The sequence below is a fragment of the Melanostigma gelatinosum genome, assembly GCF_949748355.1.
Source record: "Melanostigma gelatinosum genome assembly, chromosome: 3".
Classification (NCBI taxonomy): domain Eukaryota; kingdom Metazoa; phylum Chordata; class Actinopteri; order Perciformes; family Zoarcidae; genus Melanostigma; species Melanostigma gelatinosum.
Window position 1 is genome coordinate 11,338,823 of NC_136636.1, and position 14,012 is coordinate 11,352,834.

Genomic DNA, 14,012 nt, shown 5'->3' on the forward strand with positions numbered 1-14,012 from the left:
TTCATTACAGTGAAAGGTAATTGAGCCTAAACTAAGTGCATTATGAATATGAAACAAGAATAGAAGAAGCGTCTCCATTGTAGGCGGTAAAAAAAAACCCGATAAAGATTGAAGTTGCCTCTATAGTCGTGTTGGTACTTATGGAAGTCTTTGGCTAAAGTTAGAGGACCTCGTAAATCCCATGCAGTCAACAGGCCTCACGTCATCGCCTCAAAATACCAGTCTGTGGAAGATATGAGGGAAAACTACATTTCCCACAAACCCATCTGCGCCTTGCTATTGGTGGTTTTACAGGTGACCAGAGACGCTCCTAGTTGTGACAACATCTCGACGGACTTAACGAAAACAAATTAGCCTCCGAAGTGCCAGTGGTGGTACACGCTGGAGCAGTCTGTGTAAATACAGAGACACTTGAAACTCTTTTATCTTCTTAAACGCGACCCTCCCGACAGTGCCCGGCAAGGTTTGGTATGATCAGAGCGCGCGAGACAAGTAGGCACGCACTTTTCCGCAAGCTGACTTCTTTACTTCGTTCTGTCTGACCTTCAGAGCGGGTAAGTGATATTTTACCTCCGACACTGAAATGTAACTTCTGCTACTACACCAGTAACTCTGGAAACCCGCGAGCGCTAATTTGAAGTCGGTATTTCCCGATTTACATAGAAAGTCTCGTGATGCATTAAGTTTAAAATGAACAGTAGCCAACTTATTATTTGTCCTCAAGAGAATAAATACAACACTGTCTTGCACTTGTCCATTACATGTTGCTAAATAATTGCAAAAATATATTTATTTAACAATCTCTGCATTGCAGACGAGAGACGTGTGTGCTTGTACAGCCATAGCCTAGAACTTGACTACAGGCTGCGAGCATCACAAATCAAAAGGCATCATTTGTCAAGCTTTTGTCTCCAGCTCATGATATTGTTACTATAAATCTGAATAGTCATCCACGAGCACACATCAAACTTTTAACAACAAAATAGACATCCAAAGCATTTCCAGTCCACGACTTTCACAAAACATAAGGAACAATGGAAAGATAAAATAACATGAAATAGCACTGGAATGTCTCTATTGGGGACACTGGTACCACTGGTACCATTTAAGAAACCGCTGGGTTAGACCACAATGCACCACTTTCCCCTTTTTTACTGTCATCAGTGGAGAACTTGCCCTCTTGCCATTTATAAGCATTGGCCAGGCTGGTATCAGTAACAACACCTTAGCCCCTGGGTATGCTGCTACGTATAAGCGGTGGGACTGCAAACCCTATATGCTCTGCTGCCTATTCAAGTACTTTGCTTGAAAATCCTTCATGATACAAAAACTAAAATAATGAAAGCAACGCTGACCGTTTATGCCCCCTTTGTTTATTCCCTCTGCAGAGTGGGCTATATTTACATGTGTGTTTTATAAATAGTCTGTGTGTGTGTGTGTGTGGAGTGCAAGCAACAGTTTGTTATTATGCCTAATGCTATCCAGTAATGCAATGTCAATGTCTTCTTCTAATGATAATAATAGACATTTACCTGGGATTTAGCTGTGATTTTAAACGGAACTACATGTCTTATCTTGTTTTACTGTAGAATGTGGGCAAAGTTTCTGCATAAAAGTGGGATATTTGTATAGTAATCTACATAGAAATCATTATATTAGGTATCGTCCTGATTAAGGTTCAGGTCCAAGTTTATCCCCTCCACTTTTCATTTTGCTAACGCATCTCCTTGCTTCCCCCCATCTTGTCTTTTCCTCGCATCTTAGCTCCTCGCGGCGAGGAAGTGAGAGAGAGCGATGCGAGTAAAAGACGTGAGGATGGAGGAGCCCATCATGTCAAATGAAAAATACTCGACTCCAGAGCGTTAGTCTTAAGCTGCTGTAGTTGCATTAAACTATGTGCCACATGTGGAGGTGCGGCATTTACATTTCTCGCCGCTTGATAAAAGACTTCTGTGTAGGATACACCTGTGTTTCCTCGCTCTAAGCTCCTCCCGAAAGCTCCTTGCTCCTCTAGGTCCAGGTCAGGAGAGAGGACGCGAGGAAGCATAAGTGAGCCTAATAGAAAAGCACCCAAGTGTTTGACATCACACCCCGGTCTCTAACCTCTGACCTCTCCACCTAGCCTCTGTCATCATCCATACCATTCTCCAGAACACGCGATCGGGGTGAAAGGTCAGAGCAGAGAGGTCTCAATAGGTCTGACAGCTTGTTACTGGCGAGTACATTTCTGTCGAGGTTCTGCTTGCGCTCGTGACTTGTTTACTTTCGTTCTTAGCGCCTTTCTAAGAAATGTCACCGTTAGCGCTGATCCGGTGATCACCACGTTGTGTTTTGCGAGACACCATGATGACAGATTATAAAGTGAGTTACCAGAAATAGAAAATCTAGAGCTCAGCGATTCCAATAAATGTTGTGATTACGAAAGATCGATTTTAAGGAACTGCTGCCACGAGAAACCACAGGAAAAACCTAAATAGAGCGACGATCAAACTATCAGCAGTTATTAATCTCTTTAATGACTGTAGGTTGGTAGAAATCTGCATATTTCCTTTTTAATTCTGTTTCACCTTCAATCGCCTCCAGTAAAATGGGTTTTGCAGGGAAGTTGCACCGGATCACTGAGACAGTGACGATTTCGGTTTATTGGTGGCACGTGCATTTTCCTATTTGTGTTTCGATGTAAAAGCCAAACAGAAATGTGATACTGTAGGACAAAAGAACGTTCACCTCTTTGTTGCTCACTGTCACTGAGACACAGATGGGCATTCACATGCATGGAGACAGGTTCAGCTGCAGCTCCGAGGAAATACTGTGTTTTGATGCATTCGAGTAGTTTGTTTGGCTCGGGCACACACGGTATGTATGCATCAACATTTATGTGTTCAAACACACACAAACACTTGCGTGAATGTGTCGTTGATGTGTGTTGAGGCCGAGTTCTTTTTCCACATAACACCGATTCAGAGTTGTAGCACGCAGAGAGCAGTTAAACAGCAGTTATGCCAGCAAAGGAAAACAGTCGGGTTTCACCAGAGGTGACCATTTTGAATTATTGGTCTAAAATGATATCCTAGTTACCAAAACTACTGGCTGCATTGGATGATTTCCTTTTCCTGGCATGTGTGTTTGAATGTGTGACGCGTAACAATCGGATCACGAAAGTGCACAAATAAGCGCAAGCTTTGCATCCTGTGTGTGTGTGGAAAAGTGTTCGCGTGGGTCGTGTTTTCGGCCTCATTGGACTCGCCTCCGCTTGTAAGTGTTGAGGTAAATTTTTTTCAGGTAAATAAAGGCCGCGTTGCACACACGCACATAGGCACAATGACCAGGCTCAATGGATGTACTCTAGTGTGAGAGAGCATCAGGTGTGTGTAAACACAGCTCCATCCATCTGCCGCAGGGACAAATCTCCCGTGACCCGGACAGTGTTTTCACCGCTTCGTGACTCGATAGAGAAAAAGTGGAATGAGGAAGTGTCTTTGTGGTGTTTCCCATAAAAATATTTTAAAAAACCACACACAAAACAAACTACTGGATATGCTCTGACTTTTTAAACCACTAGAATGACATCTTGGCGTGTGCTATGTGACAACATGACCCATGATCTATCAGAGGTGAGTGTGGGTGGGGCATTTTAGCGCATGTGCTGAATGTGTGACTCCACTTCCTCATCTTATCTCCATTCCACTGTTTCATATCCTCTTTTGACTGACAGACGGTAGTGATTGTCTCTCGCAGTCTTTCTTGTCTCAGTAAGAACGGCGTCTCAAATGCATCTGCGAGCACACACTGCAGCTGGCCTGTTGTGTACGTTTGGACAATTTGCTTGATAGTATGAACAGCGGGGGTGTAGTTGTAGCTTTTCTGCAACTTGGAGGCCCACGAGTTATATTTTTATCTCCTCCATAAAGACGTCTCAGTCATCTCAGCCATGGTTTTTTTAGACATATTTCGGCTTATTTTTCCCACACTACCACACTTTATGTTGACATGTTGTCTTTAGTGACTGCATTGAAGTGTTTTTTAACAATCAGATGAATTCAATCAATAGGTTATCAAACCTCAGTGTAATTGTCTCTCCTCGAAAACAAGCAACGCTATATATAAATAATATGAGTCAATCTCACTTGTTTTGCAGTTTCACTTCTTTCAGCAAACTGTGTCTGTCGGTGTGTGTTGTGAAATATCTTGAAATAATTTGTGTTTTGCTTCAAGAAAATTAGATTTCAAGGCTCCCTACAGCATTGAAGATTTTAAAATAGATCTATTAACACACACACACACACACACAGAAAATGTGTCCATTTCATTGCTGTTGAAAGTCTGTTGGTACTGAATGTTCTTACTAACCCTCGGATGAACTCTGCGCTCTCTTAATAAAATGCCCCCGGGCTCCTCAGCGAGGTTTTTCCCATTATGCAATTCCTAGTGTTCTAATCCAACGGCTTCGACTAATTGCAATCAAAACAGAACGGCCGCTTCTCCCAATAACATTTTTGATTCAGCCTGGTTTCGTAATGAAGCTGTTAAATGACTCACTGATGACTCATGACATGACTTTGTGAATATCCTCATGTTGGATCTCATGTCTGCCTTTGATAGGGCAGCCATGACTTACTGGTTGTCTTCAGCATAGGGTTAGTATAAATGCCAGCGACTGGTTTTCTCTTTATCGTGTCAACTTTTTCTGTCAAGATGGACAATTTCTCTATTCTCATTTGCTGAGCTCCTTCTGGCTCACACACCATCTGTCACATTGCTCTTCATCTTCACTCTGGATAATTCAGAAGTACAGTATTTCCTTCCACTTATGCAGACTAAGGCATTTTCACCATGTCAACCTCTCCCAATATTTGTGTAATATGTAGATTATTTATATTTTTAAGAATACAATTTTCTGTCACTTCCATCTTTTTTGTGTTTGCTGTATTTACACCACAAAGGTGTTTCAACTTCAACGTTTCTGTTGTAAGTTGACTGAGCTCGTGTAAAACAGCCTTTGAGGCTCTCAGGAACTGGTCTTTGTAACCGAGTATCATTTGTGATCATGAAAATTTATTTCTAATTTTAAAAAGGAACAAGGAGGACCTTTTGCACATTCAAAATTAGCATCAACGTGTGCTGTTGCTGTTGTTGTTGTTGTTATACATACTTTTAAAGTAACGTGGAAGGACTAATTTGTGATTTGCCAAGATGATCATTTTCCCAGATGTGGACTGTAAATTGGTTTGAAACAACATTGTGAGTGAAATCGTCTTCGTGGAGATTATCTCTTATTCAAACCCTTGTGATATCACTGCTCAGCTGAAGAACTGAATGGATGCTCCTCCTTCAGTCGAGAGCAGGTGTTAGAAGGGCTGCTGTCCGCTGGGATTAGTAACGCATGAAAAGCACCACGATTTTAGCACCTGCACCGTACTCTGCCTGAGTTTTTATTGGGCAATCTCTTCCTCCTCTCCGTTAGTGTTAACCATAGTCAACGGCAAAATCATCTGCAGAGGAAATACAGTGATCTACTGTATAAGGTTGTGCGTGTGCGTCTGTGTATAGAGAAACAGCATTCCTTTGTCTGCACTGCTTAATCAGAAACTGTCCCCATATTTGGTCGGCCTACGATAAATGGATGCTGATCTGGCAAACATACGCGGCTCCTTTGTAAGCTTATTTATTAATTAACTGATTCATTATCGTCCTCTTGACCCCTCCTTGAACTCTTCCAGTGATTTAAATTGTTCTGTCCTCCTTTTCTTTACCTCTTCCGCTCTGTCTCTCTGCAGTTCCTTTTCCTCCTCTCAAAAGTCTAAAGGGCTCAAAGGCAGCAATATTCTTCATACTAATTAATGGATGTTAGTTCAACAAAAAATTGGAAAAAGAGAGAGACTGACAGTGGAAGAGGAGTTGAGCAGTAAAGAGCAGGTTTTATCTCACAACTCATCTCCCAAATGCCTTCCATTCCATGTCAACGTACGTACGTGGCGAATCTCACTCATGCAAACAGAAATGCTGTGCAGCTGGTTGGCTGGTTATTGCACTGCTCTCTCTCTATCGCACACAAACGCACTCATAGATGCACAATGTTGTTTACTTAGAATTCATGGGGGTTAATTAACATTTTCCAAACAGAAAAAGAGTGCTCTAAAAATATACATCTAGTGGCTTTGTGATTGGGATATCCAGCCATAGAAGCCCCAATTACATCGATAAAAAACTGGCATCTTTGTTTTGATTATTTCACTCATCAGTAGCATCATTTAGCTTCAGATACATATTATTTATATGATACAGACATATATATATATATATATATATATATATATATATATCTCTCATACTGTTCAGACAAAATGATAGGGAAACATTGTATGTGCAAATTCATGTATAAATGGTCAATTCATTGCCTTCAACCGTGGCTATAACTGAACTTAACTTGTACGGTGTTTTGACAGCACTGTTTCTCCTGCTTCACAAAGAGATAGACTCAGGTAGATGGATGGTAGATGGTCTTTGTATGTCATATTTGTTTGCAACCACGGTGACCGAAGGAGTAAACGAAGGGAAAGTTGTCCGGCGGACAAGTAGAAGAGAGTTTTGTGTTTGAGTGCGTATGTGTGTGTTTGGGTCCAGCCTCCTCCATAGGCCATTGTCAAAAGAGGACAAGGCTGTCTTGGTCAATGATTTCCCCTCCTACATATACGCCTTATGATTGGCCATACTTCACAGGAACGCAGCTTTTCCAGCCAATGAGCTGAGGACCTTAGGAGGAGGGGGGGGTCCTGCCTCTGGACCAAAATAGCCCAGTAAATACACTGCGGGCACTATGAGAACTGGAGCTGGCCCACTGTTGAATGCTTTGTGTACAAACAAGGGATGCTTGTCAGCCGGGTCCTGCTGAAGCATGCTGGCCAGTGTTCTCCTCTGTTGTGATAGGCACAACTAGCTGAGTGGCACTTTGATACCAGTGTCTGTGTTCCTACAGGTTACTGGGATGCTCTTAAGCCAGTTGTAAGCGTGATTATTACATTTTATTTTAATTGTGCAAGTTACAAAAACCTGTTCTGCACTGTAGCAACTTACCTGAGTGTATTTAACAAAAACAGCATCCGGTTGGTTTTGTTTTTAACAATACCGTGACTTTCAGTAAATTATAACAAATGTACTGCTGGGATGTCTCTTTTTATTGCGATAAGGCATAAGTTTGTGATATAACCAATACTCAATGGCCACAGATTGCCTTTGATATCATATATGGTGATATTTCCTTTCCTGATCTGTGTATTTAATAAGTGTTATTGACATCTAAGCATGCAGGTTTGTATTTGCATTTGCGTGTGTGTGGGTGACAGTGTGTGGGTGTGCAATTAAAGAAGTAAATATGCTGATTCACTGCCCTATAGCTCAGAAAAACCCATGCACAATGACTCGGCAGACAAAATAAGGAAATTGCGTCTAGGGTCTGTTTGTGTTTATGCATGCATATGTGTAGGCGTTACTAAATGAAAATGCTGTACACTTGGCTTGACGGAAGGAGGAGTTCCACATGCGAGGGGAAGAGGGGAAAACGAGCAACGGAGATAAGTTTACTGGACACAGGGCTCTCGTTGTTGTTGCCCAAGACGACGGCATTCAGGCCAATTTAGGGGAAGAGGAGGAGAATAGGAGAAGGAGGAGGAGGAAAACGAGGAGGAATGGGAAGCTGAGCTTGTGGTTATTGAGAGGGGAGGAAGGTGACTAATAGTGACTGTCACTCGGTCTACTGTAGCCCGTTGGTGGAGAGTGGGAGTGCCGTCACAACCAGTGAACCGGCATACGAATGCACTAGTTGGTCGGTCCCAGCCGGCAAAAAACTGACAACTGTCACGGAGTGTGTGCAGTAACACGTGGAGGAGCAGATCTCTCTTGGCTGCACTATGTTGTCTTTGGGATAGTTGAAGAGTTGCTGGTAAGGATCTAAAGTTATACTTATTCTACTTTATGTATCAGTATCGGTGTCAATCTGAGCTCCGTTCAGGCTGACTGGCCGCGAAAACTGAAATGAAACTGAACATGTCTGAGCAGTTTTAGTGTGTTTTTAGTAGAATGTAGTTCCTTTTTTTTAAAACTTGAATATATGTCGACAGTGAACTGGTCATAACATATTGCATTTTGACCTTTCAAAAACCGAAATAGGATCTAGAGATCTCGAGTCATCACTCCATTGTTTAGCAATGTAATGATTGTTTGTTACGTGCAGCTAAGTGGAGGCAGAATGTCAGCGATGGTACCGATTGTGTGGCAGTCTGGTGGGGAGACAATGAAAGTTACCACATGAAATACAACAGTTCTCTAATGTTAACGTGTACGCCAACATGCATCAATTTAAAAAATGCAAAATGGTAAGCCGAAGCCACAGTGCTGAGAGATGTTTTTTGTGTTCATAACATACTAGCACCACACCTGCAGCAAACAGGGTGACCTGAGTGTAAATACCTGTATTAGCATTATGTCTGTTACTGTGTGTGTCAATGTTCTGCACAGGCCTTATTGACTTCAGGTTGAACATTTACTTTAGTTTTCCTTCCTATCATTCCAGGGTTTGGATAAGTGGGCATCAATATCAAAAAGATGTTCATCATTGTGGCATGACAAACATGCCACAATGGTTTTTTCCGAGGGTTTCCTACAAAGGAAGTTGCTTCACCACTGACAAAACTAGGAGTTGTGAAAACTGATGCAAGGAAAGGGGAAGTGATGCATTGTGGTTATAATTGGCGAGGCTGGTCCATTATCTTTCCTGGATCTCATTGTGTTGTACTTTGATTTGACATGGTTGTAAGTGTGTTTGTGCTGATAGCCTATTGTTGTACTTTCCTCGCTAGTTTCGCATCACATCTCTCGTCTCTATGATCTGTGGCCCGAGGAGAGCAGGACTGAGTTGACAGATTCACTCTGGACAAGGGTCCCTATATGTCAGCTATTTATAGACTGTGTTTAGAAGGTGACAGGCACTGTGATTCACACACAATGTTGATGAGTGATGGTGATTCATTCAGACGACCTTCGAAAAGTTGGTGAGCAGAAATGTAACTCTGTGGGCACTGGATGTCTGTAAATAACACACGTTTGCCAGCAATCTAAGGGCACTGATCTTTTGACTGCATGCATCCAACCCTTAGCCCCAACCATGCTAAATGTGTAACAAAAGGAAGCGGCTGCAGTGTTTTGAATATTTGAGTGAGTGCATAACTTGGATAGTCTTTGTGTTATAGAAGAACATGCGTGAACCGCTACTCATTTGAAAAATGAAGGTGTTAAAAAGTCAGAAACCAGATAGGAGGGTGCCCCTCATAGCAAACTCGGCACTGTGACGTCCGAGAACCAGCTGCGAAAGAGCTGCAGCAATTTGCTTCGTGGAAAGGTGAACTAAACAACTGAATCAAAAATGTCTCCTGCAACATAATGCAGTGTGTGTGTTTGTACTCTGGTTTAACCATGGTCTGTTGCTTCCTTCACTTCCGCCCTGGAAACGATTCTCTTATTCTGAGTTTGTCAGCGTGTGTTGCACACCTGCTGCTTCCTCTGTTGTTCTTCCACGCTCGCACTCACAGTAACACATTTTATGTTACAGCTCTTCATTTGTCCATTTTGCAGTTTTAACTAACCATCTTTTTGTCTTTGTCTTTCTCTCTTTGTTGTTGTTCGTATCTTCGTCATTTCACACCTCCATCGCCTTTCTTCATCTCTCGCTGCCCCGTGACGTCCCCCTTCAGATTGCCACCCGCTTTCTCCAGCATCCCGATATGTAGTCAGCAGCACCAGCAGAGCGTGATTCCGTCCTCTGTGAACTGTTTTTCCTCTTAAACAGGTAATTGCACATTGCATTTGTCTATATGTGTCAGTGCCCAAAGTGCTTCTATGCTATACAGTGGAAAGTGATTGTGGGGCTTTACCCCGACTTAACACAGTTGACAATCCTGACTTAAATGACCCCTGTATGCTGTCACTAAATCATGAGTGTCTGATGTAATTCTTACAGATATTGGGTGGAAACAGGAATGGTTTTTTTTATATCTAAAACACTAATTGACCCAACAGAATACCAGTCCCGAGTGTTTGAAAATGATCTGACTGTCCAGTCTGTCTGTCTGCATATCTGAATGTGTGTTCTGTCGCTAAGGGATACAGTGTGTGTGTGAGACCAAAGAGGAAGGGGTAAGGACGCCATACTTGCCATGCCAGTCGTGTCACATAATCCTACCGACTACACCCGTTGAGTGTGTAACGCCGTGGTTTCAGGAATATTGATACTCTCTGTCTGTTCACACGTCCTGAAAGGCGTCAGATGCTGTAAAGCGGCAACACACGTTGCACACTTGCCTTTTATATGCATGTCCCCCTCTAACCCCCGACTGCCCACAAACACACACATGCACAGATGTGTGCAGATACATACACAAAACAAAAAAAGCATACCAAGGCTCAGGGGAACAGGGTGTTCCTGAAAAGGAGAACAGAGAGCAGAGGGGGTTATTTTAGTCATTAGAGCAGGCAGAGAAGATAGCTCAATGCAGGGTGTGTGTGTGTGTGTGTGTGTGTGTGTGTGTGTGTGTGTGTGTGTGTGTGCGTATGTGCAGTGATGGAAGAGCTGTAAAAGTGCACAGTGCAGTGTTACATTTGGAACCTTTGTGATCTTCACGGGAAGTTGGACTAAAGCATTTGACAACCTGAAACTTAGTATCAAAAGTGATTGTCAACATTTACACAAAGCCTCCAAAATGACTTGAACAACGTCGTTAACGCCGTCACGACTGAGGTTGAGGTTCTTGAACAGTGTTTTTGTAATGTGTGTTTGTGTCTCGGAGCAGGGCCTGGCCACGTTAAACTCAGTTTGTGAAAGACATGTCAAGAGGTATGCCAGCGTTGCGTGTCCTTGGGGGATTTCTTTCTAATTTTACTTGCCGTGCCGGATTGCTGTGATCATAAATACAGACATAAAATGTATTTTTGTGTCTGCACTTGTCAATATGTCAGTAGATTGTCTTTGAATTGTGTGCAGCAGCTGTGGCCTCATGTTCGTGTGGATGCACACAGGACTTGTGAGAGAGCACCTGAGTGTCTGTGTGCATATTCACGTCCCACATTCAAATGCTCAATAGGCTGTTGTAAAGGCCTTTCTTGGCATGGCACAGTCAATTCTATAAATACACACTCCACAAATTAACACCATGTCTTTGAGCACAGGTGCCATGGCCTCACACTGCCACACAACTGTGTGTGTACTTGTGTGTTTTATGTCTTATGAATGTGTACAATGAGCGTGACAATTTGCCCTATAGGAAGGAACTAAAGCTGTGCAGAGCATGTTTAAATGTATTCCATGTTTCCATTGTGAGCTTTTTGTTGGCATGTGTGTTTGTGACTAATCTGTGGCACAATCCAGAGTGGACCTCTGACCCGGGCTTCCTCCGCTGTACATCCTCCCACTGGCTGTTTGAAGTGAAGGCGCTGTGACATCACAGCATTGGACACACAATGGCCGTTGTGTGCTCTTACTGCGTCACAGATGCCTGCTTACCCCAGTGGATGCCAGGCAATGGGAAGGCCCATGTGGGGGACCATGCTGCCTGGTTGCAGTGTGTCACGATAGGATATCAGGAAGTGATATCCCATCAGTGTGTATATACTTATATTATGTGTCACAGTTGAAGGCTATATGAAATGCATATAGCTTTATTACTGTTGGAAAGTTAGATAGTGTTATGTAAACATGGTGTCAGAATCATTTTCCCTCTGCAGAGCTGGGGGTTTTTCACTTTATGGCTTTGAGTTTAGCATGTACAGCTCCAGGTATTCATTGTCATGCTGGGAATTATGTTTACGGGTTGTCCGTCCGTTCACGTGAACAAGATATCTCAGAAACGGATTGTTTCGCACAAACATCCACTTGAACTCAAAGTTGAGCTGATTGGAATTTGGTGGTCAAAGGTCACTTTGACCTCACACAAAACGATTTTTGGCCTCAACTCAAGAATTCCTGCTCTTTATGATAATTCTACTCAATCACAAACTTGCCTTAAGAGTCTGTACTGCCTACATGTGTATCCTGAGACCCCTGAGACCCTGAGAGCCTTGAGAGTGCACATCTTCCTCTGGCTGGCATTCCTACCTTGCCGATTGAGTTTGGAGATGTAATCGCCCCATTTGTCAGACTCTGGGTGTTTATGTAAGTAGGAACCTTGAAAGAGACGACTATTACGAGAGGGCCTGTCTCTGAAGCTCCAGATGTTAGCAGCCTGTACAAAAGTTGTTTCAACATCAGCAGTAGTTGTGAGTGTTATAGGAAAATCCAATTTGTGAATATTGTGTCTCTGTAGTATTTCAGTCCGTTTTGGCAGTTTAGAGCTACTGGTGTGGAGTCGGCCTGTTCTCGAGTCCAAGTTCTGGTACATGTTTGTGTTGGAGTGTTTCAATGTGCATCTCTGCATGGGTGTGTGTTTTTCATGTGGGACATCCAATGGGCACAAAGCGGGCAGTGTGTGCCCCCTCGGGTGCTGAAATGTACACTTCGGACAACAGGCGGCTTCAGTCCTCAATAGGAGCTGCCCTTCTTATTGTACCTCACGCACAATGAGCTTTTCTCTCTCTCTCTCTCTCTCTGTCTTTCTCTCTGTCTTTCGCTCTTTATGACCATATACAGACAGCATTTCTAATGAGAGACGGGAGGAATCAGATTCCGATTGGTTGTTTAGACCCTGATCCCTGTCACTGCTCTTTTGTGTGTAGTTGTCTCACAACACGTTACCGTCAGCAGAGACATTAGTAAGCAGTAGAAACCTGCCCCTATTACACCTGTGCGAGTCGAGACGAGCTTAGTCAGTCACGGGTCTGAACACAAGTCATTGCAGAAGGGGAACTGTCAGTCCTGGGACTCCCCACTGAGTGTGTGTGCATGTATACGCGTGAGTGTGTATGCGTGAGAGAGAAGAGGAGGAGGTGTTGTAAGGGGTTTGTGGGTGTTCCCCATCGTCCTTCTGCTCACATGATCACCCAAGAACAACAAGACCACATGACTCCCACATGACCTCTCCAGCGTTATCGAGGAAGTACCTCGCAATTTATTGTTTTGGAGGAACAGAGTTGGGGGAGGTCGGTCAGAGTTACTTCTAACTTAACGTCATCCCAGTGCCCTCTTTCAAACAGGAGATTTCATATGAAATCTTATTGGCTAAAGTCAGACCTACATAGAGCACAACAGGGCCAATTGCAATATGTATAATTTATTATTTTACTGTTATTTCTCTGTTTCTGTTTCCTTAACCACTTGATTATTTAGCACAGTTTCAATTCAACTGTGTTTCCCTTTCCTTACTTGATTCAAGACATGAAATCTAGAAAACAAATAGTTTTAGCAGTAGCACTAGCGGGATTTGTTACTGTTATAGTTTGTAAAGAAAAGATGGATTTACAAAAAAACGTATGAAAATAGAGTTATGGGAGATATGTTATTTCTGGAATGGGTCTTAAATCCAACTCATATTGACAAAGATACAATTAATATATTGATACAATACATTTAGATACATTGATCTTTGAATGGTTTGTTAGATTCTTGGCTTACTTATTCTTTCATTTGGTATGTTATCTGATATCATTTTTGAAATGTCCACTGTATTTTCCTCAGATTTTTTGGATGAATAATGTGTTAAAACATTGCGAAGTATTGCAACGCCGAGACATGAAAAGCCATAAATAGCCTGATTCATTCTCGAGGCAGTTATTCGGGGCCTCATGCAGACAGAGACACTACAGCAGTGTATGCTTTTAAGGCATATACAGAGCTATTGCATCATGAATAAATAGGATTAGGAGTCAGAAAACCTGCCCTTGAGCAACTTGTCAAAAGATGACCGGGTGCTTTTGATTAATTCAGTAGGAACATAGAGGTCATGTGAGGGGAAGACAGCTGATTGATCCAGCAGCTTGCCCAGTGATGGACCAAGACAATTGTTTCGCTGTAGTGGAAAAGTACAAGGTCC

At 42.7% G+C, this 14,012-nt stretch overlaps 1 protein-coding gene across 4 annotated transcripts in view; it reads left to right on the forward strand.

Annotated features, from left to right (window-relative positions):
- Positions 1–369: 369 nt before the first annotated feature.
- Positions 370–14,012, forward strand: part of tfeb (transcription factor EB) — a 28,633-nt gene continuing 14,990 nt past the window's right edge. For 2 of the 4 annotated variants that reach the window (XM_079296157.1, XM_079296159.1), the window contains exons 1-2: positions 370–554; positions 9,747–9,841. The gene's annotated coding sequence lies outside the window, so the exon portion shown is untranslated. Of the gene's footprint in view, positions 555–7,843; positions 7,940–9,746; positions 9,842–14,012 lie in introns of those variants that run through there. The other 2 variants (XM_079296158.1, XM_079296160.1) reach the window with 2 other exon arrangements.